The sequence below is a fragment of the Lynx rufus genome, unplaced genomic scaffold, assembly GCF_022079265.1.
Source record: "Lynx rufus isolate CCGP_SWC_20201006 ecotype Redwood Valley unplaced genomic scaffold, mLynRuf1.p SCAF_10, whole genome shotgun sequence".
In the NCBI taxonomy this organism is placed as follows: Eukaryota; Metazoa; Chordata; class Mammalia; order Carnivora; family Felidae; genus Lynx; species Lynx rufus.
Window position 1 is genome coordinate 7,161,773 of NW_025814824.1, and position 25,810 is coordinate 7,187,582.

General features: G+C 47.2%; 1 protein-coding gene and 1 long non-coding RNA gene across 3 annotated transcripts in view; one reads left to right on the forward strand and one right to left on the reverse strand.

Annotated features, from left to right (window-relative positions):
- The first annotated feature begins 15,715 nt into the window (after window positions 1-15,715).
- GLIS3 (GLIS family zinc finger 3) overlaps window positions 15,716-25,810 on the forward strand; it is a 445,161-nt gene continuing 435,066 nt past the window's right edge. The window contains exon 1 of one of the 2 annotated variants that reach the window (XM_047101446.1): window positions 15,716-16,200. The gene's annotated coding sequence lies outside the window, so the exon portion shown is untranslated. Of the gene's footprint in view, window positions 16,201-18,096; window positions 18,347-25,810 lie in introns of those variants that run through there. The other variant, XM_047101440.1, reaches the window with a different exon arrangement.
- Window positions 16,479-17,460, reverse strand: LOC124528095 (uncharacterized). The gene is made up of 2 exons (XR_006966083.1): window positions 17,125-17,460; window positions 16,479-17,046 (listed from the first exon to the last, which is right to left on the reverse strand). It is a non-coding gene; the product is annotated as an uncharacterized LOC124528095 (long non-coding RNA).

Consider the following 25,810-nt stretch of genomic DNA (forward strand, 5'->3'; position numbering starts at 1 on the left):
TGTGACCAGTTATTGGGGTTGCAAGGGTAGATGAATAAGGATTATCCCTTAGAATTAGTTTGTAGGACTCCTCCCCTCTCTTCCAAACCCAGAAAAAGCCAGGGAAATCTTGTTTGGTGGGGATGGAGTGACATTGGCATTGGCGGAGCACGTAGAGGTATAGTATAATCTTTGTAAGGGGGGAATGGCTTTTTTCTTTTTGTTAATTTCATTGTGGTCATCGTTAGAGATGATAATGTATTTTCTTTAAAAAATGCAATGGGTAATGCCTATTCTGGTTCCCTTCCAGATGTTAGGGTAGCATAGCGTTTTGGGGCAATAGCATCCTAAGAGGTGACATGAGACAAAGTCCTGCATTCTGGAGCCTAGACCTGGAGGAACATGTCCAGGTACCTCTGAGCCAGGGGTCAGGACCAACACTAGGGAAAGGGCGCCACCTACTGACCAGCCATAGTCAGACTTTTTCCTACCAGGAACCTCCTGTCGGGTTTGGCTCAGAGGAGGTGTCCAAAGAGGTTGGCCCCGAGGGCCGGGGAAAGTTCTCTGCCAGCACCCGCCATGTCTCATGGGGAAGTTCGTGAGGATATAGGCACACAAAGTATGGTATTCCAAGTTTACCTCTTCTATAATAATCTCTATCATGAAAAGAGTTCTCCCTTGAGGAAAAGTTATCAGCAGCCTTGGTGCAGAAAACGATAGAACTAATATTTGGTTGGTTGAATACTGTTAGGTAAAGTTATGGTTCTACCACATTGCTTTCAAAGACAGCTCTATGGTTGAGGGGTTGACGGAAAAGAGGGGGAAATTTAGGACTTAATTCTGTTTTAGAAGGGTTAGAATCTCTTTAAAATAGAAATTCATAGATGGGGTGATGGGTATTAAGGAGGGCACTTGTTACGATGAGCACTGGGTATTGTATCTAACTGGTGAATCCCTGAATTCTCCTGAAACCAATACTGCACTGTGTGTTAACTAACTGAAATTTAAATAAAATATTAAAAAAATAGAAATTTGTTTCATTTAAAAATGAAGCCTTCTTCTCTGCCACATTAGTAGTTGGGGCATTGACACCGGGAGAGTGTCATTACATATGCGGTAGCTGCAGGACATTGACTGCAGAGAGGAGACACTGGCAGGTGATAAGCTATTCAGCTTCCGGCTCCTCATCTAGGGGACGGTCGTAGTCGCTTGTCCCCTCCACATTCTGTCGGGTCAGATAGGATTTGTTCCCTTCACCAGGAAAATGCATCGAGGACACATGATGCTAAGTGAGAGAGAGGCCACTTCCTAATCAGGTGAGAGCCAGAACTCGACTCTTGGCCTTCCTCGGTGGAAGGGGTGTCTGAAGGAGAAGACGCTTTGAAGGAGCGAGGGTACAGAGGGATGGCAGAGTGTGGAGGGGCCACGAGGGAGGAGAAGGCAGTGTTCTCCAGCAGCCAGAGGGCTTCGCGAGCTGCGTGTTGACGCATTGGCTTTGGGGACTTCCTGCTTTCACCCCTAGCACTTAATCCCTAGGGAAATTCCAGCTCTCCGGATGCTGACCAACAAAGTCACATGACACTTAGCTCCCCATTGAGACGTGCTCTCAGGAGCCTTTGACCTAACCAGGAATGAGAGGAAGAGGGTGCGCTTCTCCCGGAGGACTAGGACTCAGCACTTTTGGGGTGCCAGGTGCTGGGCCGCGTGCCTCCCACACGTGAGTTCCTGGATGCTCCCGCCCTCTCAGTGCAGGAGCAACAGCGTCCTCTCGGAACTCGCGGGCTGTCCCGGTGCTGGGAGTGACGGGGCTCAGACCTGAACCCCGCTGTGCCTGGACCCAGGATCAGTGATCTTTTCCGGGTGACATTCTAAACCTGTCATGGTGGGATTTCAGAAGTTGCTAGCGGGATTATCTTGGAGCTGGAGGAGCCACAAAGGACCCCAGGACTTACGTCCGTCTTAGATTTAAGAGGCGCTCCTGCACTGTGATTGACAAGGATTCCCTCCTTTCTTTCTTCTCCCCCTTTTTTTTTTGTTTTTTTGTTTTGACTAGAGATTTTGTAGCTTCCTCAAGGTTCTAGACCACCTTAAATGGAAACGAAATGTTTACCTGTTGACTTGAGTGTTACCCACGTGGGCGTGCGTGTGTCAGTTTTGCATGGAGCAGGGAGGTTGAACCAAGGGTAGGGACACAGGGCTGGAAGATGGAGGTTGTCTGCAGAACACGGGACTGGAAGCCAGGGGTCCTCAGTTCTAATTCCGGCTCTGCCATTGATAGCAGCAGCAGCAGCTGATAGTTGAGTGCTTAACGATGGGCTGAGACCTTCCAGACCTTTCATAGGTATTAATTCACTTAATCCTCATGACCATCGTAGGGATAAGTACTATTATTCCCATTTTACTGCTAAGAAAATTGAGGCACATAGTGGTTAAGTGTCTTTCCCCAGGTCACACCAGCTAATAAATGATAGGAAGTTGGCTTAGCCTCAGGCAGTCTGGTTTACTACATTAACTATTACATAATGCTGTCTCTTCCTTGTGTCAGTTAACCTTTCCGGGCTTTGGTTTTCCCCATTGAGAAGTTCATGGGTGTTTGTTTGTTTGTTTGTTTGTTTAATAAATATTGAGCTCTAAGCTTGTGTAGGACATTACAGATCAGGTAGAGATGGGAAGGACCATGTGCACAGACTCCTTCCCCACCTCCCTCCACCCCCCCCAGCCTACTCACACCCAGCGCAAAATGCAAAGGAGAGGGGGTCCAGGAAAGACTGCGGGAGAGGCTGGCTTTGGAACTTGATCTTAAGGCCGGGTACTGGTCCAGAAAGGGCATCACAGGCAGAAGTAATTGGGCAGGGGACACTGCCAGAGGGAGGGAGCGAGGCCTACGGTTAAGGAGTCACGTCCAGGACCATTCATATCTGAAGTAGTATGTAAGTCACCTTTGTGCTGGGGACTGAACAGTGGCCAGATGCCACAGACTTGGGACAGGCAGGATGGTGGGGGTGAAGGAGAGAGGAGGTGGGTGCGGAGAGTGCAAAGTTTAAGTGAGAGGGTGACAGTGGCTGGCAAAGGAGGACAATTTGGTTGCTGACTTCTTCAACCTCAGATTCCTGTGGACTCTGTAGGCAGACGAGTTTGACCAGAGTTAGTGGATTTATTTGGTTGAAGGTCAGAGTAATGATCTTTAGAGGAAGATGATGATGACAGTGACGTGCCAGGCACCCTCCCCTCCCCCCCACACCCATGTTCTCTCTCATCAGCACAAGACTACTCCACATTGTGTGACTTTCATCTTAGAGGATTTTTTCCTTCTGCGAAGAGGCAGCCTCGCATAGTGCAGACTCTGAAGCCCAGGAGAGGAGCTACTGACTAGTTTGGCAAGGAATTTGATCTTGCTGGGCCTCGGTGTGTGCATGTGTTAAGTGGGGACAGCACTGCCCACCCCATAGGGCTGTCGTGGGGATGAAGTGAGTTAAGATATATAAAGTGCCTGGCCTGAGTGAGCGCGTAGGAAACGGGGGCTGTTCCTGATGAGTAAACGGAGCAGCGGAGAATTGGGCCGGCGGGCTGAGGACACACAGCTGGGCGAGCTGGGGTTCAAATTCAGGCCCTCCTGGCTCCAAGGCCTCCGTACTGCCCCTGGGCTGTGTTGGGGTGAGAGCGGGCGCTCTCGGAGGTGAGCAGGAAGGGAAGAGGGTTGTGGGAACAGCATATGCAGGTGGCAGGAGGAAGAAGAATTCCAGAAGCCACAAGGAGACATTTGGGGGAAGGACGGGATTAGAGAGCTTCAAAAAAATCTTTTCTGGTTTTCTGATTGTTCAATTAGAACGGCCTCACTCTAAAACCTAAAATGTCTAGAGCTAAGTTCCTGTGATCTGTGGTCTAGCCATCTTCCCTGTTCCCGCCAGCCAGCCCTTGCTAGTAGACTTTGGAGAAACAAAAGCAAACAGGACATTAGAGGATCACAGAGAGCAGGGGAGATGGCCGCAAAGAGCAGAGGTGCTTGATAAGGCCAGAGGCAGGAGGGTCAGGGCCTTCTTGGTGTTGGGCCGGGCAGAGGGCAGGTGTCGGGGGCCTGGTAGGAGTCGTTAGCGAGGTTTGGAGCGAATCTGCTGTGGGAGGGAGGGGGAGTGGACAGAGCTCCAGAACACGGGGGCTGGGGCGGAGAGTTACGGGGGCAGGAAACTTTGTTGTGCTGTGGATGCCCTTGGGAGTCTGATGAGCTTGGGGACCTCGTCTCAGAATAAGGTGCCCAAAATAAAAGACGTGGGATTAACAGAAGGTAGACACTTGTATCTCCAGACCCTTTGGAATTCGGAACTCCTGTAAAGACACTTCCAGCTTTAAGAAGTGGCTCTTCTGTGGAGACTCCGTCCTTAGAAGCTGTCTAAATCCTCTAAAGCTTGTGAACCCCAAAGATGTACCCAGAATTCTGAAGGAGTCAGTTCTCTAGCTTCAGACTGTGGCTTTAGACTCATCTTCAGGTGGTTTGGAATCCTGAAGCATAGAGAAGTTATGTAAAACATCAACATCACCACCCCCATTTGCTTATTTCAGAAGGATGTTGGCAGAGTGAAAAGTACTTTGGAGACTTTATGTGCTGATGAAGTCCTCATAGTGTTAAAAAAAGAAATTCCACTGAGACCCCAGGGGCGAGCAGCCCTGGGTTATTGACTCATTACAGGAGGTTCTTGGTACGTTCCACAGGCTTGCAAGATGGCGGATGTGCTTTCCTATGGGGCTGGATTGTTCCCCTCACCCCCCCATGTGAGCGTATTTGGGGTTTAAATTTACAAGTAAAATTCAGAAAATCACCACGGGCTCTTTTTGGACAAGGCAGAAGGCAGGATGGCCCAGGGCAGATTTGTTGGGACATATACACCAGAAGAATGGGTTTTGGAGATTTTCTCTATCAACCATTTAATCAGAAACTGGCCGAGCCTGCCTGTGAAGTCATCGTTAATACAGCAGAGGAAGATTTTCCCATCAAATAATCCCATTTACTGTTCAATTACGATTGTGTACTTTTTCCCAGGTCACAGGAGTGTGTCTATAGGAAAAGAGCTTTTTCCACTCCTTGCTACCAAGAGGTTTTCTGCTCCTAGATACAAAATCATCATCCCAACTACATCCATTGTTGGAAACGGTATTTTGGGTTGGCCCTGTGTAATGTGAAATGAAGAGAGAAAGCATGTAGCTGAATCCCGATATGGAAATCCAGACTTGAAAACATTCTCTGATGGTTTGGCATCCGTGGGATAAATTGGTCATAGTTCTCAACAACTCAGATCAAAGCCAAATGCTGTTTGCATTCAGACAGTGATTCAGGGACCATGTCTTATTTGGTTTCTTTGAAAATAGAGCACAGACATTTTTTCATACCTTTGAGAGAAATCTTTTGGCCGCCAAATTTGCGCCTTGTAAATGTTATTGTACCCTAATACAAAGTTTTTACATCTTGTCTCAAATGTCTCTTTCGGAGTTATTCCACCATCCCCGGAGCCGAGTGGCTTGTTGCAGTGAAGGTCTCCTGATGTAATGTGAAGAGAAAAAATATAGGCCAACTGGTAAAGATAAAAAAGACATGCGAGTAAATAAAACACATATGGACAGTCTACTTGCAGAGCTAAAATGTATATGAATGTGTATGCAAATCAGCCATCCAAACAGAGATCTAGGCCGGGCCAGCCCTAGGCTCGGTTACCGAGTAGCCAAGTCTGTTCTCTGTGGCCTCTCTTTGCCCCTTACCTGGATATTTTCCCCAGCACCTCCACCCCTGTTCTTTCTCAGTCTTCTTTTCCATCCTTCTGAACCTGTTAGAGAAGCAGAAATGCCCTGGTTTCAGGACCCAGCTCAGGACCCCTGCTGATGCCTTGCAGTCCCTTGCTCTCCGGCTCTCCCTTCAACCATGTGTGTCCCCTGTCCCTCTCCTGCGGGCGGCACTCATCCAGGAGGAGCCCAAGGCTAGGTGAGAACGATTTAGGTGACCCTTCTTCGATAAAAATTGTTAGCGCGTAGCCAGTTCTTGATGTTAATGAACAGATTATATGTTTTGAAAACGATTTTCCAACGTTGTTTTGTCCACTTAACAGACCTTATTCAGTTTCTGTTGTGCAGAGTGCAGTGGCTTTGGTGTCACGGGAACCATAGGAGGGCCCAGATGTCAGTGGAGAGGGCAGGGGTCAAACACACAGAGTGACAGTTCAGAGATGAAGTAGGCTGATTTTATCTTCTCCGAGGCATATTTCACGCACTCAGTGTAGCAGACACTGTTCTAAGGGTTCCTCAAATATCAACTCACTCAGTCTTCAAAACAAGGCTCTAATTCTATTCCCATGTCCGTTCCTCTTCTGCAGACGGAGAGAGAGGCGCAGAGGGTGACGTCCCCAGGGTCGCCTGGCCAGTAAGTGTGGAGCCAGGACTGAATCTCCGCAGTTTGGCCCCAGCATCTACGTCCTTAAAGCAGCTTGATGTGGTGTCTTCAGCCTTAGGACGAGTGCCAAGTGCAGGACACAGACGGGGTCTGATTTGAGGGTAGGATCCACTCCCGGTGAGCTGGGGAGGGCAGAGAGGGCTCTGGGACAGAGCCCCTTCACCCTGGCTACCCATCATGGTCACTGGGAAGTTAGAGTCCCGATGCCCGGATCTCATCCAGGCCATTACATCAGAATGTCGGGGAGGAGGCCTGGCCAGGTTCGTGAAGGGCACTCCCGGGCATCTGAAGGGCAGCCATCGTGAGAGGCCAGTGCAGGGAGGAGGAGCTCCAAGTGGACCCCCGGAGTGGGCAGGAGCTCTGGAAGGCCGAGGCGAGGGTAAAACAGCATTTGGCTTTGATCTGAGTTGTTGAGAACTATGACCAATTTATCCCACGGATGCCAAACCATCAGAGAATGACCAGGTGCTTGGTGGGGTGGGAGGAGGCAGAGAACAAGGTCCCCGCTCCTTACTCTTTCCCTCTTCTCCACCGCGAGGCTCTGGGGCTTCCTTCTTTCTCCTCATTGTCCTCCTTTTCCTTCTCTTTTTTTTGTTTCCTAACTCCTCTTTCCTCCTCTCCTCCTCTCCTGTCAATCCTTTACTTTCTCCTTTCCTGCATCCCCCTGCTGTTCGCTTAGTTCCTCCTTCTCCTGCCCACCTCTGCCTTCCACTTCATTGCCTTCTGGTCATTTCACTTGACCTCACCCCTCTTCCCACGGGAAGATGGGCAGAGGCAGAGATGTGGCTTCAGGTGAATCTCCATGCTCATTTGCGGTGCTCCAGGGGGCACAGAGGGAAGGCCTGGGATGTGTAGACCCAGTTCCCAAATAGTACATTTCACGTTTTATCCTGGCCAGGGCCGTATCCCCTGGGGACCTTGAGCTGGTGGCGCCTGGCCCTGGGGCTGCTGGGAGAGAGGAGAGCTTGGAAGGTGTTTTTGTTTTCTGTTGACGCTGAGACAGATCACCCTCAACAGAGTGGCTTAAATGACCGGATTCACATCTCACGTTTCTGTAAGATACAAGTCTGACACGGGTGTCGGTGAGGCTGAGGTCACACGGTGGCAGACTGCTTTCCTTCTGGGGGTTCTAAGGAAGACTCTGTTGCATCACCTTTTCCAGCCTCCATTGGCTGCCCGAGGTCCTTGGCTTGTGGGTCCTCCCTCCATCTTCAAAGCTAGTAACACGGCATCTCCCTGGCCCTTCCGTGGTTGCACCCAAGTCACTTTCCCGGACTGTCTTCTTCTGCCTCCCTCTTCCACTTTTCAGGACTCTTGTGGTTACGTTGGACCCACTTGGATACTCCAGACTTACCTATTTTAAAGTCATTTTATTAACAACTTCACTTCCATCTGGAGCTTAATTCCCTTCTGCCCTCTAAGCTGACATATTCACAGATTCCAGGGATCAGGATACGGGCATTGTTTTGCCGTGGGGGGATGGGTATTGTCCTCCCTACAATAGAAAGCCTCGCAGAGCAGAAGAAGTGGACAGTCAGGGTCATTCAGTGTAGACATAAGAACAGAGGTTTGAGGACCTGGGAGAGTGTTCAAGGCAGGTTTTGAGGACCTATAGGAGTTTAGCATCACTTGGAAGTGTCACATAACTGGCCGTGACCCATTCCATTTGTACAGTATACTTTATTTGTAAGTTTTACGTATAATTGTGTTTACCACATATCTCATCAAAATGTCTTCCAAGAAAGCGGGACTCTGTGGGGGCAGTAGAGCGTTGTGGCCAAGAGCATGTGCCCTGGAGCCATAGCGAGCTGCGTTCTAGTCCCACCACTGCCACTTATTAGACTGAGATCCATGAGGATTGAATGAGATCAAGAGTCTCAAGTACTTTACCTCGGCCCCTGGCACATAATAAGCTTCTGGTAACTATGAGCCATTATTATTGCCATAATTAAGCTGTGTCTTAAGCTTACAGCTTATAACTTGCCACTCACCACTTTCTCCTTAATGACCATGTCTTGCTGGAAGGAAAATGAAAGCAGCGGAGGAAGAACATTTCTGACCTGTGCAACCAGCTGAGATAGCATCTTATTATCAAGCTCAGACTGTCTAACTGCTGGCCCCGAAATTCAGTCTAGAATCTCAGGACTCTCTGCTCCTACCGCTCACACCAGTAGCCCCCAATGGCATCTATGGCTGAGTCTGAAATGACATTTGGTTACAAAACACAAGACGGAAAAGCATGGGGGCTGGGGGAAGGCGGTGTTCCAGGCTGAACTGAAACCTTCTAAGGTGATTAATAACAACAGCAATAAGAGAAATGAGTGGGACTCAGAGACGCCTGGGAAGTCACTTCTGTGCAAATCCGTCTTATTTCTAAACGTCATTCCAGGAAAATCTTGACTCTGTTTTATCTGGGAGTGAGATGAAATCCAATTTCAACAGGAATCTGGGAATGCACACACTTCCTATGAGGTGCTGAGTTCTGGGGCTGCATTTGTTAACCAGTAACAGGACACGTAGAAATGGCCTGGTTTTTAAGGCAGTTGTCTGACAACCAAGTGGATTAGCTACTCTATCTGACCTCCAGAGGTTGACCAGCTGGTCTGAAAGGGGGCATTGTGTAATTACTGGGGAAGTGGAATGTCTCTCGTTTAATATTATACTGACCAAATGGTAGGAGGATCTTGAAAAGAACATGAGCCGTCATGTTAATTTTTTTAAATCACCAGGCTAAAATGGTATCACAAAAACTATTTATGACAGGTGGCGAGCCCCTTTAAGTTTGTCTTGCTTGTCTTTGCGTCCTCTGCGGTACCGTGAACACCTCGGTTGCTTCTGGAAGTTGTTGGCAGCTATTTGTTTGAAAAAAATAAAAGGGATCTACTGGCTCCCACAAATGAAACCGTGCAGAGGTCAGAGATGGAGATCAGGTAGGGTTCCATCGGAGCTCTGGGTCTGTTTTCCGCTACCTTCTCCACCCTGCCCTCACAAAGTATCACCTTCCTTGGCAGGCTGAGAGGAAAACAGCTTCGTTTCTGTTTCTCCACAACCCATAGAAGAGGAGAGCCCCCTTTCTAGTGGCTCCCTGGAAAGAGGAGAAGCCACATTCCTCAGAAGCTACCAAAGAACTTTCCTCTCCTGAGAACGTCTCCTTGGCCCAGACTGGGTCATCTGCCCATCACTGAACCCACCCCTGCAGCCAGGACTTTCTTCTTCCCATCGTATTGGCTCAAATTAGGAACCAGTCTCTGGCCAGGGGAATGCCTGATTGATTGGCTTAGGTCTGAATTTATGAGCCGTACGGTTTGGCCAGCGGGGAGAGATTTCTCTCAGAGTCGTGAAGCCCGTTCCTGGAGCCGGGTCTAGGGGAGTTCCTGTGCTGCATCCTCTATCAGGAGAGGAAGCCCCCGACTGGGGGTGCGTGCTGGCCAGTAGCGCAATTCCCAGTCAGTCTGTGCAGGAACTCAGGGAGCAGAACCGAGGTCCTCAGTGGTTCGGGAACCAGCCCACGCTCTCCCAGGAAGGGGTAGAGTTAGCATTTCTGGGCTCGCTGACTCCAGAGTCCACCCCCCTTCCGGCACACCACCCTGCCTGAGCGAATGAACCGTCTGGTGGGAGCGGGCGCCCCTCACCGGAAGAATAGTAGCTTAATGGTTATCGCCCTGAAGCCTGGGCATTCCCCTAGGAGCCGGGTGATGCCAGAAGGGTAGGTCACCCACCGGTCTCTGCCTCTGTTTCCTCATTCGCACAATGGAAATTGTGCTGCATCGTACCTCCCTGGGGTGTTGTGAGGGTCAGGGAAGGAATGCAGACAATGAACTTGGAACCTCTGTCCGGCCTGAAGGGAGTCGGCACCTTACCCAGGGCAGGTCTCCTTAGATGCTGCTGCTCATTTGTCTGGTGGGCGGTGACACGGACTCGTCCCTCCTCTCCAGCGGCAAAAGGAAGTGTGGATGGGTGTGAAAGCCCCTGAGTACTTCAGGGTCACGGGGACTTAGACCTTGTAGAAAATTTCCGAGTGCCTTGAAACCCCCTTGCGGGTAGGTGTGTGCAGAACCTGAGGTGAGTTGGGGAGGAGTTCGAAAAGCCACCGAATCAGTTTTTTTGTAGAGCTTAATTCTGTCCTCGACTTACTCCCAGTCCTTGCTTATGCTAATGATGTCCCACCGCTGTCTTGCCTTCTTGGCCTCCTCTTGTTTTGAAACAATCGATCTTCCTCTCCGCACCCTCGTTCCATGCTTTCCCTCTTTTTTCTCCACAGAATTTAGTACATAATATATATTTTTTTCCCTTTGGCAGAATTCAGGGTGTGATGCAAATGACCTGGTTTGGAGGCACGAAGGAGGTGTGGGGTGTCAGCTGGGGAAGGATCACTGGGGCAGTGCGGGGGGGGGGCTCACCCCCTGATTTGTAAGCATTGCTTACCCAGCGAGTTTTCTTTCCCGAGAAGAAGCTTCAGTTGACAATGAAGAGCCTTGGGGCACAGAAAGAGAATGACAGGTGTTTAGACTCTCCTGGAGTATTGGAATGACCACATGGATGCTCCAAGACAATGGTCAGTGCTGTCCACCAACTCTCAAGGTAGAAAAAGCCATTCTTTTGCTTCCTCATTCATTCATTCATTCATTCACTCATGCACGCATACATTCCCTTAGCATTAATTACTTACTAGTGCTCACCAGTATTGCTTGGCCATGAAAGGCTTATGAAGAAATGTAAATTCTACCTGTTAGAAGGCACTTAGAGAAGGCAGGTTATGCATAGATAGCATTACGATGAGGTAATTAATTTTATATTATGTATCATATAGAAGTGGCCGGTGTGGATTTAAGTGGTAAAGAGTAGGAAACTGGCTGCCTGTGGAGTATTGTGTATGTCTACAAACTTTATTTAAAAAGATTTTCTAATGTTTTAATTTATTTTTAAGAGAGAGACAGAGAGTGAGCAGAGGAGGGGCAGAGAGAGAGGGAGACACAGAATCTGAAGCAGGCTCCAGGCTCTGAGCCTGATGCGGGGCTCGAGCCTACTAACTGTGAGATCATGACCTGAGCAGAAGTCAGACACTTAACTGACTGAGCCGCCCAGGTGCCCCTTTATTCTTTATTTTGGTAAACTCTTTGTCGATAGATGTTAGCAGTATGTCAAGAAATATCCTGTCAACCTTTGCAAAACATTAGATGCATCTGAATCAGGTTTGTATAAAATAGGAAGAAAAATTTTACCAATTAAAAAAAGAGGAAGAGGGACTATATGGTGAAAATAATTCATTTGGTCAGTCGCATGTGGAGTGATACATTTTAGACTCTGATTTACAGTTTTGAACTTAGAAAGGAAAAGAGGTATGCTGCCATGAATGTGATGGGTGTAAATAATAATTTCCAAACATCGCATCGCTGTTGTGGAAGCAGGAGAGTCTGGGCTGACTGCACTCGTGGCAGAATTAGTAGAAAGATCAATTTAACAGTTTCATTAGGGTATCGAGCACTGATAGCATTCCGCTGTTTGTACTCTTCGCTTAGGAAGGTAAAATGGAAATTTTCCATCTGACACATTTATTTCCCCTCTTTAAGTTGGCAAACACTGACTTTTTCCACTGCATTTCTACATAACTGGACTCTTGCCAGCTCCCGTGTGTGTGTGTGTGTGTGTGTGTGTGTGTGTGTGTGTGTGTTAATAGCTAGGCATACTGTCACTGGGGCTGTTAGCTCAGCTTATCTGCCTTTGAGGGTTAAAGCTTGTTTCTCTCTATAGACACTTTACAGGAGTAGAAGTCTGATCATAGTTCTTTGCAAGTTTGTAAATGGTTTGCTGTCAGATCGCTCAGACGGACACAAACAACAGTTCTCCTGAAGGTTTGCAGTTGTTAGGATGTTCCCTCCGAGAGTCCACTGTGTTCCGCTACTGTAGCTGTGAGATGGTGAATGTTCCTATTTTGTACTCCTGCTTGGTGTGAGCAGATACACGGGATCTTTTGTGTCTCTCTGATGCTGGTTCTTCCACTTGCAACGGTCTTCTTTGCTTATTAATTCTCTACCCCTTCCTTTTTTTTTTTTTTAATGTTTATCCATTTTTGAGAGAGAAAGCATAGCAGTGGAGGGGCAGAGAGGGAGGGGGACACAGGATCGGAAGCGGGCTCTGAGCTGAGAGCAGTGAACTTGATGCAGGGCTCGAACTCAAGAACCGTGAGGTCATGACCTGAGCCGAAAGTTCAACCGACTGAGCCACCCAGGTGCCCCTCCTTTAAGGTCCGGCTGAAACAGCCAAGCTACTGCCTGTGGCATGGAATAGGAAGTTATTCCTGGTCCTCCACACTTAACTGCGCTTCTCTGACATCGATCACAAGATGCCTTACACTTTGTACACGTGCAGTGTGCCTTGCACACATTCATAGAGTTGGCACTATTATTTTGCAGGATGGGATTGTTGTCAGGGCTTGGGGCTTCACGACTGCTGCACCTGGCGCTGCCTCTCACTCTGAGTGTTTCCCGAGCTCCAGCTTCGTGGCTTCAGCTGGGAGACTACTAGTGCCAGTCCCACGTGATTGCCACGATGAAGTGCGGTGGGCGGGGCTGTCATTTCTTGAGGCTTTGCTGTATCCCCAGCACTGGGCAAAATGCTTCATGTGACATCTTCCCTTGCACAATGCTTGCAAGTGTTCATTCCTTTACCCTCCCCTCCCCCCGGCCCCCACCATCCTGGGACAGAGTGCTCACTGAATATTTCTCAAATGAATGAGAACTGGACTGGAGCTGGCAGCAGGGTTCTGTCTGCTGAGTCAGCTGCCCTGAGTCAGCAGTTGAGAGATACATACAAGCTTGTACGTATCTAGATCTAACAATCTAGTTGGAAGATACCAACTAGATTGTAGTTCCCAGCTCTGGCTGGAAGGGCGTGATGCCTGACCATGATTGAGAGTTTATGGGGAAGGGAGAGGGTGTCATAACTGCACTACACTATTTCCTTTCCCACCATTTCTTACTCTCCCCTCCCCCTGCCCCTGCTGACCAATTTAGTCTAGAAGAGGTGCAGATCTCATTCTGAGTCACTCCAGGGCTTTATTGGGAATGCTGCATTTTTACTATATGCCATGGAACATAAGGACATTGCAGATTACATTCCTGGCCGAAAAAAAAAAAAAAAAAAGAAAAAAAAGTCAAGCAATGTGCTGTACGTATTTAGTAGGAAAGGTCTTAGGAATGTTAGAGGCTCATGAAAATCCCACCTAAATAAAAAATGACATTCCCATCCCGGGGCTCTTTATAAGCGAAGAGAATTTTGGGGATCTCCAGGTTGGTGACTCAGAGCTTTCCCAATGTTTTATTTCCATGAGCCATTGATTACAGTAGGGTGTAGCGTAATATTTTTCTCTTCCAGCTAAGCTGTTCCCATCAAGTGGGGGGTTTGGAAGCTTCTTCAGACCCCCAGGATACCATTTCATGCATGAAAACCATCATATTTAGATCATGAGATGGTAGGGTTTTGGTTTGTTTTGTTTTGTTTGTTTTGTTTTGTTTTTGCAGTTTCCACCCAGGCTTGTCTTGTTCCTGGGGAGCCCTCCGTACAAGAGTCGGGATGAAGAGAATTTCCTGAGACGTATTAAAGGGTCAGTGTCCCCATGGTGCTCTGTGCCTGAAGGCTGGAGTTAATGAGGAAGAGTTTTTTTGGTGAATGTCAGGCATGTTGCAAGAAGTAGCCACAATGGGCTAGTCAGGGCAACTTCTTCCACTGGGTTTCTTTGTTTTTGTGATGGTGCTGCATGCTTCTATTTTATGAGTCTTTTCTTGTGTGTGGTTGAACCCTTCTGTTGCCATCTTGGACTAGGATACTTGTATTTAAAAGGACATGAAGAACAGAGAGAAACTGTTACATTGACCAAATGACATATCCTAAGCACTTACACATTTATTTCCCTCCCTCCACTTCTGCTGACAGATATTCTGGTGATTAATGTTCTGATGAGTTTGTGTCTTTAGGAGAGGGAAAAAATGCCTTCCCTAAAGGGAGTCTTGAAAAGCAGATCATAACGAGACCTAAGTATTGTGAAAATGGACTTTTTGTGTGTGATGTCAATATCTTGGATACAGACCCACTCTAGTAATATTCTTTCTGAAGTAAGAACGAAATGAAATTTTCATTTGAAATGAAATTGATTGACAATAAAAATTGTCAGCATTTTATTTGGTTTTCCGGGGACGGACAGTCATTTGTGTACTTGAGGGCTTCTGTCTTGATCATTAGCATCTACTACTTGAATGTCAATTTATATTTGAGCGAAAGCCCTGGAATAGAATATGAGGACTAGTGGAATTCTCAGTGTCACCACAGAAAGGCCTAACTAGAGGGTATTTGTACATTATATACCTTGCTTCCCCAGATGGAAGTCTGTGCATCTCCAGCTCTACCACTGAGGATAGTTGGCCTTCTGGGGACAACCTCTTCAGAAAAGCTGGGGTCACAGCCTAGGTGGGGTATGAAGGCGAGGGTATTGAATTCTTAAGGAGAAAGTGCCACTGTATAGATGCACTCACTGTATGCAGGGAGTGTGCCTCCATTTCTAACAGCCTGTTTTTAGAATTTTATATTCGAGTAACATTTCCATTTCTTCTCTGTTTATCCTTTACTTAGAAAAGATGCCAAGGGCGGCCTCTGCGCCTCATCTAGCCATTTTTGAAGTTGTGTTCATCGAATCCTGTATATTAGAAGATACTTTTGCCATTTACCACTTTTTAAAAAGTTTTTCTCTCTCCATTTTACTATTGGGTTTTTTTTTTTCACTTGTTCTTTACCATTTGACATCAGATCCTGTCGAAAAGCTGACACATTTTTCATGTTAAAAAAAAAAAAAAGCCAATTCAACAAATAAGGCCCAAGAAGGCGGCCGAGTGCCTGGCTGCTGTACCCTGTTCTGGAGTTCCTAAACGCTCAGGCACAAGGGAGGGACAGTGTGTGTGAACGCGTGGAGAGGGAGACATAAGCTCAGCCATCGAATTGGCCAGCCTGGTGACCAGCGAGCCCGTCTCCACCCTCTTCCCTCTCCTCCCCCCCTCCCCGCCCCCCTCCCCGCCCCCCACCAGCGCTCACACTCAGGAAGCAGCTGGCCACAGGCCGGCCCTTGCGCCGATGAACACTTATCCACGCTCCTCTCAGGGCTGCCTCTCCTCCCTCACCCCCGCTCTCCGCCTCCCGCCTCCCTCCCCCTGCAGCCGTGTCCACACTGCGCCGCCCCTGCAGCCCAGTGCGCGGCGCGCAAGGGCACCAGCGCCAGGGCCATTGCCCCTCCCCACCCCCCCACGCTCGCCCGCAGTCGTCCAGGCTCGCACCAGCGCTCCCCCCCCCCACGGAACCGCCGCCGAAAGCAATTAGCCAGCATCCCGCACCGCCCCCCAGACGCATCCCCCGGCCCGGGGCGAGGATGAGCGGGACAGGCGAGGCACAAAGTCGAAACTCAACTTTTTAAAAACATTTGCGTGTGTGTATGTCTGTGTGGGGGGGAGAATGCGCTGATGCCGAGGGTCCAGCCACCCCCCCTCTGCCTTCTCCTCCCCCTGCTGCCGCTGCCCTCGCACACGCGCGCGCACACACGGCACCGGGGCCGGGTTTCCGCGCACCGTCCCCCGGCTTGGATGGGAGTTTTCGTTTCCGAAGGAGGCAGAACCCGCGGAGCGCGCTGAAGGGCTGGAGCCCCAAGTTACTCTTCGCCAGCGCTGGCCACCGCTGTCACTCACAGGCTGGCAGGGGAAGGGACCCACACGCCTGCCTGGCTTTGTTGTGGAAATCCGGGTTACCTGGTAAGTGGCTACCATAGGAACTTTGCTCGCAGGCGAGAGTCGGGAGAAACCGGCGCTTGAGAGTGCGGGGGAGTTAACGCTCCGAGATACAAACTAGGGATTAGAATTAGTTTTCCACGCGGAGCCAGTGGCGTTTGCGCGGGTTTAAGGATACGCGCACCCCGCCCCCCAGCCCCAGATTTTCGGAAAGATCTGTTGGCAGCCCTCAATTAGTGATCGAGCCGTGTTGTTGTCAGTTGCCTAAGAGCGCCTGGTGTAGAAGACGGAGAGGAAATCCACAAGGTATTAAAGTTTCTTTAATTAGGAGGAGATTTTGTTTTTGGTTTTTCTTTTGAACAGCAGGGGCCAGAGGGCCACACAATGAAGGCAAGTTACAGGACGCGCGGCTGTGGTCCTGCACGCCACCCAGGAGTCCCCACTGAAGGGAAACTTTGGAGAAGTGAGAGTTGGTGGGGTGACGTGAGGTCCCGCGCGCGCACACACACGGGGCTGAAGCTGCCTTTTCCAGCTCCCACGTGTTTGTGAAGCTCCACCAAGGGCGTTTTTTTGCACGCTCGCACCTCGCCCGAGACCAGGTCCCCACTGCTCCAGGAGGCCCTTCGGTTGGGGGTCCTTGAACTTGTCGCTGGGACGGTCCCGCCACCCGCAGCCGCCAGGTCTATAACTATCACCTCCCACGCCGCAGAATGCGCAGACGTACCCAGACGCTCGCACTCCCCACCGGCTTCGGCTTCGTCACTCCGCGTTTACACTTCTCTGGGGCCGACAGAATGTCAGCACTGTTTGGAGAATGTCTCAGTCTCGGGCACTCTGTCGTGCTCACGGCTCCCGTCCCTGTAAATGACCCTGTGTGTATTTTGCAGTCGGTCGGGGCTGCTCTCTGGAAAGCGTGAGTGAGCACCAGGTTCTCCCCTAGACACACACCTTGCCCCGAGCGACACTTCCAAGTTACTCACTGGAGCTGACAAATCACCCCGGGGACGAGGAAGTTGCCCAAGTGTCTGGAAAACTTGGCCCGGACGGATTTGTCATCCTATGGATGATTCAATTAGGTACCTGGAGGGACACGCTTTGGGAGAAGGTTGTTTCTGGCTTCGCGGGTCGCGCCCTCGACTCGCCGGGGTGTTTGGGAGGAAAGACGCGGAAGGAGACCCGGGGGCTGGGGCACCGGTTCCGTGGGCGCTGCGGCTGGCGGGGCCCGCGGCTGCCCGGGCGTCCCAGCTCGGCCGGGAAGGGCAGCGCGCGGGTCCCCGCCGCCCGGGCTCCCCGCCGCGGGCCGGCGGCGGCGCCCTTTCGGCCCGGACTTACTCAGGACTGGGTTGCACAACAGGAAACCAGCGCGAGTTTGTTTTGTTTTGCTGCGCTAGCTCGCGGACTGGGCCGAGGGCTGGGGTCAGAGGCGGCCGGAGAGTGGCGGGGTCGCAGCAGCGCACCCCAGCCGGTCCCTGTCGCCTCCCCGCTCAGACCCGCCCCTCCGCTGGGGGAGCCTGGTGACTCGGGCCTGGGACCTGGGGCGGGAGGGCAGCCGGGGTCAGATAAGCGCTGCTCTCCTCCAGCCCTGCCCCAGGCGCGTCTCCCCGTCCAGTGGGTCCCCAGCACCTCTCCGGATCTCGCAAGTCCTCCTCCCGCCTGGAGAGGCCCACGCCCCTCTGCTGCGTCTTCCCCACCCCGCGGCTAGGCTTCCCGGGCATCTGGGAGGCCCGGATCCCCCGGAGCATCTGAACTCCGGCCTGGGGCCTGGGGTGGAGGGTACTTCCGGAATCACGGGGAGCAGCATCTGTGGGGACGGGACTCTTGTAACTGCGGCCCCCCTTTGCAGAGAAAAGGGCTTTGCACCGTCTGGTCACGTACTTCCAGAACCTCAGTATCTCCGCGGAGTTTGGGTCCGGCTGGGTGGGGGGAGGGGTGTACCGCAGCTCCCCCCAGCGGACTAGTTCCCTTTGGGAAAAGGACCGGGGAATATCAAGTATAGACGGTGAACGCTGGAAGGGACCTTGGCGATGGATGGGGTCACCTGTGAACGGGGAAACCGAGAGCCAGAGACTCGCAGGGTTTTGTCCAGTCGCTCACAGCCGGTTGGTACCGATGCCGGACACACACTGCAGTTTCCTGGTTTCCAGCGCAGAGAGCGTTTCTTGGCCTGAAGGTGAGCTCCAGACTAATGTGAAGTCTCTGGGTCCCCACTGAAAGCTTTGATGAGTCATGATTTCTGCCTTGGGAGTCAGCCAGACATCCCTTTCCCCCTGTGTCACGTTCTCCATTAGAGCACCCTCTGTTACGCTAAGCTGGGAAGCTTTTTTTCTTTTTTTTTTCTTTTGTACAAAATTGACTTGTTTGGTTTAAATCTTCCCATTTCTCCTCTTGTCCCTCCTCGGATTTTACTTCCTTGGTAACGTGTTAAACAAGTGCGTCCTGCGAAGGTTTGCGAAAAGAGGATCTGCTCACAAAGGAGGCTGGGGGGAAGCTTGCAGCCACGTAGAGACAGGAGTGTGTGATGTTATATATCATGCGTTGCAGTTGGGAACTTGCTGAAGTTTAAGGGTCACACGCGAATGCACTCCAGTTGCCATTAGTTGTCTGTGGCAGCCGGACTAGACCCTCCAGTGCCTTTGAGAGGAGTAGGGGACAGTTCTTTCCCAGTTACTTTCCAAAAACACTTTTTCTTACTGGCTGTTGAAGTCGTCATTGTTGCTCGAAGGACTTAACAGTTCTTGAGCTTGAGCACTTAAGTCCCAGTGCTGCTGTCACTCCCTGTCTTCCTGGTTCACCGTAGGCCAGTTGGGAGAGGGCATCTTTTCTCTGATCCCTGATTCCACCCAAGTTACTTAAGGGTAGTCGGTTTGTCAGACACCGAATACCTGAGGTCTGTTGTTGGTTTGCTTGGAAGTGATCTTCGTTCCAAATAAGAAAAGCAACCTTTTTTGAGGGGAGGGGGGCAGGTGGGGTGGACTCCAGGGTTCACCTAGTAGGTGAAATTCCTATTGGGCCAAAATAGGCGGGGTGGGGGAGGTTAGATAACAGCAAACTAACGTTTGTTACCAGCCTTGCCTTCATTCATACGGCAGAAAGGGGTCTTTCCATTGTTTCGAAAGGGAGCTGAGTGTCCTCAGTCTTTTTTTTTTTCTCTGAGTATTCTTCCTTGCTAGTAAATTAAATCTGAGGACAATCTTTTCACTTTGGTCCCTCGCGTATTGTAGGTAGTGATTTCTGGAGTTGGAATGTTAGTTTGTAATTCTTGCCGAATATAGATGAAGTACCTCTTGAAGAAGATAATTCAGGAAGTGGCATCCAGGCCACACTCGCTTCCCTGGAGAAGTCATTTTCTGTGTTTCTGTAATTATTCTCTGTAGAGGGTATTAGAAAGAAGGTAGAAAGACAGGACTTGACTCCAACTTTTCACTTGTTTGGTTGCTTCACAGGATGCATTAAGATTGAAAATAAAATTTAAAAATAAACAAGCATGTAGGAAATCTATGCGGTAAAAAAAATGTGCTGCCTTACTCCGTCCTGGAGGATGAGGCGTATGACAGAATCTTTAAATGACTCTAACCTGTCATTTGATAAAAGATGCCCCAGTTCCAGGTTTTCCATTTACTCCAGGCAGAGTTGACACTAAACCCATTTTTTCTTTATTGGGGTGAAATAAAATACCCATACAGAAAAGTACACGTATCTTAAGCTTGATGAAATTTCATGAGCTAAACACAACTGAGCAACTGGTGTTCAGATCAAGAAATAGAATGTTATCAACACTCCAGAAACATCGCTCACACTGCCCTCCAGTTAGCATGTTCCCTAGCCACAGCCTTGACTTCTAACAGATATATTAATTTTGCCTGTCTTTAAAAATACCTTATGTAAGTTGGATGATTCAATATGTACTCCTGGGGCTGTCTTCTTTGCTGACATAACAACGTTTTAGTCGGTCAGATAATTTGGATTTCCCTTTAAAGATGGTGGGAACAGGGACGCCTGGGCGGCTCAGGGGCTTCTGACTTCGGCTCAGGTCATGATCTCATGATCTCTCTCTCTGCCCCTCCCCTGCTCGCTCGCGTGCGCTCTCTCTCTCTCTCTCAAAAATAAAATAAAAACATTAAAAAAAATTTTAAAGATGATGAGAACAGTTGAGATTGCAGAGTTAGTTGGCCAGGCGTCACTTAACATGATAGAATCAAGGAAAACACTAGCAGAACAGAAGCTGTGTTTTCTGTCCTGATGAGGGCCTGATAGGGAGACCATAGACAGGAACGCAGCATACAGCACGGAGCCAGTGCGGGGTGAGCATGGAGAGTGCGCCTTGCACCATCCATCTCCAGATGCATTTGTCAGTTCCTCTGTGAGGGCCACCCACCCCCCACATCAAAAGAAGTGCCTGGTCTCAGGGCCGAAATTACTGTGTTTGTTTCCCAGCTTTTAGCTACGAGTTTTCATTGTTTGTGAGTAATTCCGTGAACCACGTACAATAGCGTAGTTCTAACCGTCTTACAAACAGGTACAGATATTAACAGAGGTTGGGGGAAGGCCTAAAGTGGGTACTTGGGGTGGACCTGGAGGGTACGGAGGATGTGGGTTTGGGGAAAAAGGGGGCAAGAGAAGTGAGGAGGGGAAGGACCACCCATGTGGACTCGAAAGCAGTAAGAACAGAGACAAGGATCCAATTATGATCCACGTTGGGAACAGGATCAGGAGATTTGTCTAGAAGACTGGAATCATGAGGGCTGTCCATAGTTGAGAGCAGACCCGAGATGGAGGAAGCCGATGGGGCCCTTCTCGTCCGATCAGATCTCCTCAAGGCCAAGAATGGGAGCAGCCGCACATTCCTTCAGGTGCAGCAAGCCTTGCGGGACTGCAGATGGGCAGGTAGGGCTACAGCACGAGGTCAGACCCCGTGCCAGGGGCCTTGATAGAGCTCAGGCTTTCTGAATATCAGTTATTCCTCAAGTTCCGAGCCAGATCTAAGAAGTTTCCTTTCTAGGCCTGCCGAATACTATACACAGAAAGCTAACCAGATGCCAGGGCTGTGTACAAGTTCTTGTTTTTCTTGTGTGTGAAGAAATGGATTAATGTTTTCCCAACCTTTTCAGCATGACCAGTAGATTCCACTTCTTTCTTCAACTTGACTGAGTCATTCATGTTGGTTTTTTTCTTTTTTTCTCTTTTCTTTCTTTCTTTGTTTCTTTTTCTTTTTCTTTTTCTTTCTCCTTCCTTTTTTTTTTTTTAAATAAATATGTTGTCATGTTGGTTAAGGGACTAGTCATTGTTGTGAATGTTCATACTTCTGCAGTGATGTCAGTGAACATAATTTAACTTGTGTAAAACTTTTGTCTACCAACACTAAAAATAGTTTTATTGGTCACTTTTAGGCAATAACTACACTGAAGGAAAGAAATCATTCAGTGATACATGGCATGGGGGACACTTTAATATGCTTGAATATTTGGTTTAGTGAGTGATAAATTCAGTTTTACTTCTAGAATCTTCCATAAGTAGATATTTATTACTTTTTTGAAAGGATTGTGATCTTTAGCTGTGTAAATAGCTATTCACACAGACCAAGTAGTCATTTGTACTCAAAGACTGACAAAGAATGTGTTTTTCATTTGCCAAATTTTACTACCTTTGTATCTTCTTGTATAAAGGTGGAGGTTTGTTTATGTTTTTGTTTTTAAAGAAAAAACTCCAGCCAGTTACTCTTCTTTTATATTTCTGAAGAAGCCTTTGTGTCTCAGACCATGGCCATGTGGTATTCACCCTTTGCAATTCAGGTAATTAATTCAGTGGTGACATCATAAGGAATGTGTTCATTTTTCCATTTCAAATTCCTCTTCATGGGATCTGATGGTTAACTCCTATTAAGAACCCGTTTGGAAAAACTCAGTTCTGAAGGGCAGTTATGTGTTAATTTAAACTTGTCCCCCTTTGGCATTGTGAGAATGAAGTTCTATTTCAGGGAAGGTCTTCCCTCTTCTACAATGAAGAAGAACTAAATTTGTGGGTCATTTTGATCCTAATTCTGTTAGTTGGTCGATCTGTTTGATGTTGATCGAATGATATTTACTGAGTCAAATACACAGTGAAAGATAGCAGTGGTAGGACAGCCTTTTATTATTTAATCCTAATGTTTTACAAAGCCAAAAATGTCAAATTTATAGATCTACTTTATTTATGTATGTGTATATATATATAATTTATATTAATGAATTAAAATAAATAATATTTAATGCAGCTATATTTTGATATTTGTTTTACTTTGGCTATTCAGCTCTATCTATACCTGTAGGTTTTTCTCTTTGTAGATGCCTGGGCAGGCAGATAGTCTAAATGCTTTTATAACAGTGGCTTTTGTGCCTTTTTGACTGTAACGCACAATAAGCTACATTTTCTCATCTTACCCAGAATACACTATATGCATTAAGATCTACAGACACGTATACCCACAAGTAAACTGAAGTAAAACAGTACTTAACCATTAATACATCTGATGTATTCTGATAGTTTCTCTTTTATTCTAGTCAGTTCTGTTTCATTACAAAACACTTTCAGTATTGAATAATTGATTGCAGGGCCTACTATCAGTCTGCCACCAGTTTGAAAAATGCTGCTTTAGAAACTTTAGTGCTTTGTTAAACTTACGGCCACGGCATGGTTACCTTCCTGAACAAAACCTATGTTTGTCTTAAAAAATCCTTTTGCTTCCAAGTTCATTCTCATTTTGTGTGATTTCTTACAGTCCTAATTATTTCCTTCTCCCTTGCCATTTGTGGTAGGGCCACAGATTTCTAGAACTTTTCCTACTCCTTGATGAGTTCATGATTGAGACAAGGTAAATGAAACATTTGTAGGTAATTACTACTAAAAGTAGTGACATTTAGTGAGCTTAGGGTGTATGAGAGTTATATAGATGGATTGAAGTATGGAGCGGGGATTCTAAGAGAGGTTACTGAACTTTTAATGTTGCCTTCCAGTAGTGTTTTCCTGAAGGTTCTGAATGTCTTTCAGTAATCTGTAATTATTGGTTTTATGTGGAAGGTTCTCAATTCTGCTTTGATTTTTAGGTTAGGATTGACTAACTTAGAGAATAAATTTCTGAATTGGACTTGATCATTTCTTTTTCTCCTACGTCCGTCCTCCTTCCCCCTTTCTCTTACCTTTGTCTGTATTTACTACCTGCATTTTGAATATCCTAGCTGTTAATTTAAGTTTAGAAGGGTACTGCCAGATATTTTACACCATACTTAGGGAAGATGATGTTCATTGAGGAAATTTTTACAACATAGAAAAATAGAAAAATTAGAATATGTGTATTTCTAGATAGGTAAGGGTTGAAATGAATCCAAAGATAAGACAGTCAGGGGTCCTTTTAGATGAGATCCATAATGTTCATTATATTGTCTTTTCTGAGTGGTCTTGAATGACAGAAAGGTCTTGAATCTCTGGAGGGAACAGTAGTTTATCTTCATATTTTTTAATTGATAGAACTCAGTGCTTCACTGCTTTGATTTTTTTAAGATTGTATCTTATTGGTGATTATATTGCTTGAGTAATATCTGTACATCGTAGTGTTCAGAATAAATATGTTAATATTCCTAGCATTACCAACATCAGACCTTGGCATTGCCTGCCCGACTGTGTGGTCTACATGTGGTGGTTACGAGGTGTAACCTCCCTAAGTTTGTGTTCCACGTCTCACTGATGTGGAAACATCCCCCTCTGTTCCTGTGTAACTTCTGTTGTGAAGTCTGTGAATCTGTCGGTCTCACTGAATAAAGTCATAAAACCACAGAAATGGTCAACCCTCCCTTGTTGTGGGTTACTTTATCATAATTCAGTACCCTCCCTTCCAATTTAGAGAAACGATATTGTACACATCCAAGGCATTTCCTCTATAATATCCTCCAGGTTCACGGGCACATGTTTGCACTCTCCTCTCGTTAAAATTGGAGACAAGAATAATTTTGATTTATTGGTTTCATCTAATATAGCTGTGTTTATATTGTTGCCAATAAAATGACTTACACGATTGGTTTTTGTTTATACAGTCTTTTCTGAGGAGTCAGTCACCTGTGTTAGGACAAGGTACATTCTGCTTATTAAAATGAACTCCTGGGATCTAAGAACATTCAGCTCTATCTGTCCTTGATTGAATTGCAAAATGTGCTTCACACCGCAGCCGTGCATGAGAATAACTTATATTATCTGTCAATAGGCTTTTCATTTCTATATTCTTCAGGCTACAAACGCTGTAACCGGAGAAGCGCAGGGGAATAGCTCGGGTCTATTAATGATCAAGGCAGAGACGTTGAAAAAGCAGTTAATGAAATTATACAATCATTAACCTGAAGGGAAAAGAATAAAAAGAATCAATAAAACCTCTATTTTAGATGGCTTAGATGTATATAAAGAAACCAATTCAGGAGCAGTTTGTTTGCTGACAGTATTTTGTGCCTCATTATCAGGTTTTCTGTGCGGGGTAAGAATAACGCTTGTGGCATAAGGAATGGAAAATGTAACAAAGGCTAAATGTAGCCTAAGGAAATGAAATGATGTATGAAAATTAATAATTAACTGGCTCATCAGATGAATTATGACTCTAGATGAGTTTATTAATGATATTTACTAAGAAAGAGCTCTTGGCTGTAAATAGGCATTATGGAACTCATGTTTTTGGAATGCTCTTGAATGGATGAGTTAACATTGCTTTTCATTTGTTGAATCTTTTAATCTGTGAGCCGCAGTGCCTAGAGTCTTGGGTAGAAGGTAGAGTCATGATTTTGTATTTTGATCAAAGTCATAGCTTTTCCAGAAAACTAGTGAAATCATTAAATGGTTTTGTGGCTGAGTTTCCTTAGCAGTTAAGTAATTTCCTTTTAGACCTGACTTAAAGGAGGATGTTTTAGGAGTTTGAAAGTGGTCAAAGGAAGAATATATTAACTCACATTGACTCATTTGACAAAATGAACATTTTTATTATTTGAACCGATGGAGTATTAAAAACTCTAAATGTATCAATATGTCAGATTCAGAATACCATAAATTTGTACTTTTGGATGTTCCTTGCTTTTCCTTTCTCTTCTTTTTTTTTTTTTTTTCTGTTGATACCTTGGGGAAAGGTACTGGATAGAGGATGAAAGAAAAAGTAATTCTGGGAAACTTGCGTAAGTTTTTAAATAGAAGGATGCTCTACCAGTGGAATCCTACCACTTAGATTTTGATACTGATGAGTTATGATTTCACTTTTCGTCAAAGCGTAGGCAAACTTAATCCGGATACCATTTTTCAAGGTTGTCTTTTAAGTGTTGTCTTTCGGCACACTGCTGGTGTGCGAGCCTCCTACCAGCTCTTGCTTTGATGGAGTGGATGGAGATTATTATTTTTGCTTCCATGTTTACCCTGTCCCCTCGATTTAAACGTCATAGGTATAAAATCTACATATTTATCCTTGATCTCTATAAGTGGGTATTTTCTTTTAAAGTTTATTTATTTTGAGAGAGACAGAGAGAGAGCACAAGCAGGACAGGGGCAGAAAGGGGGACAGAAGATCCGAAGTGGGCTCTGGGCTCTGTGCTGACAGCAGAGAGCCAAATGTGGGGCTCTAACTCATGAACCATGA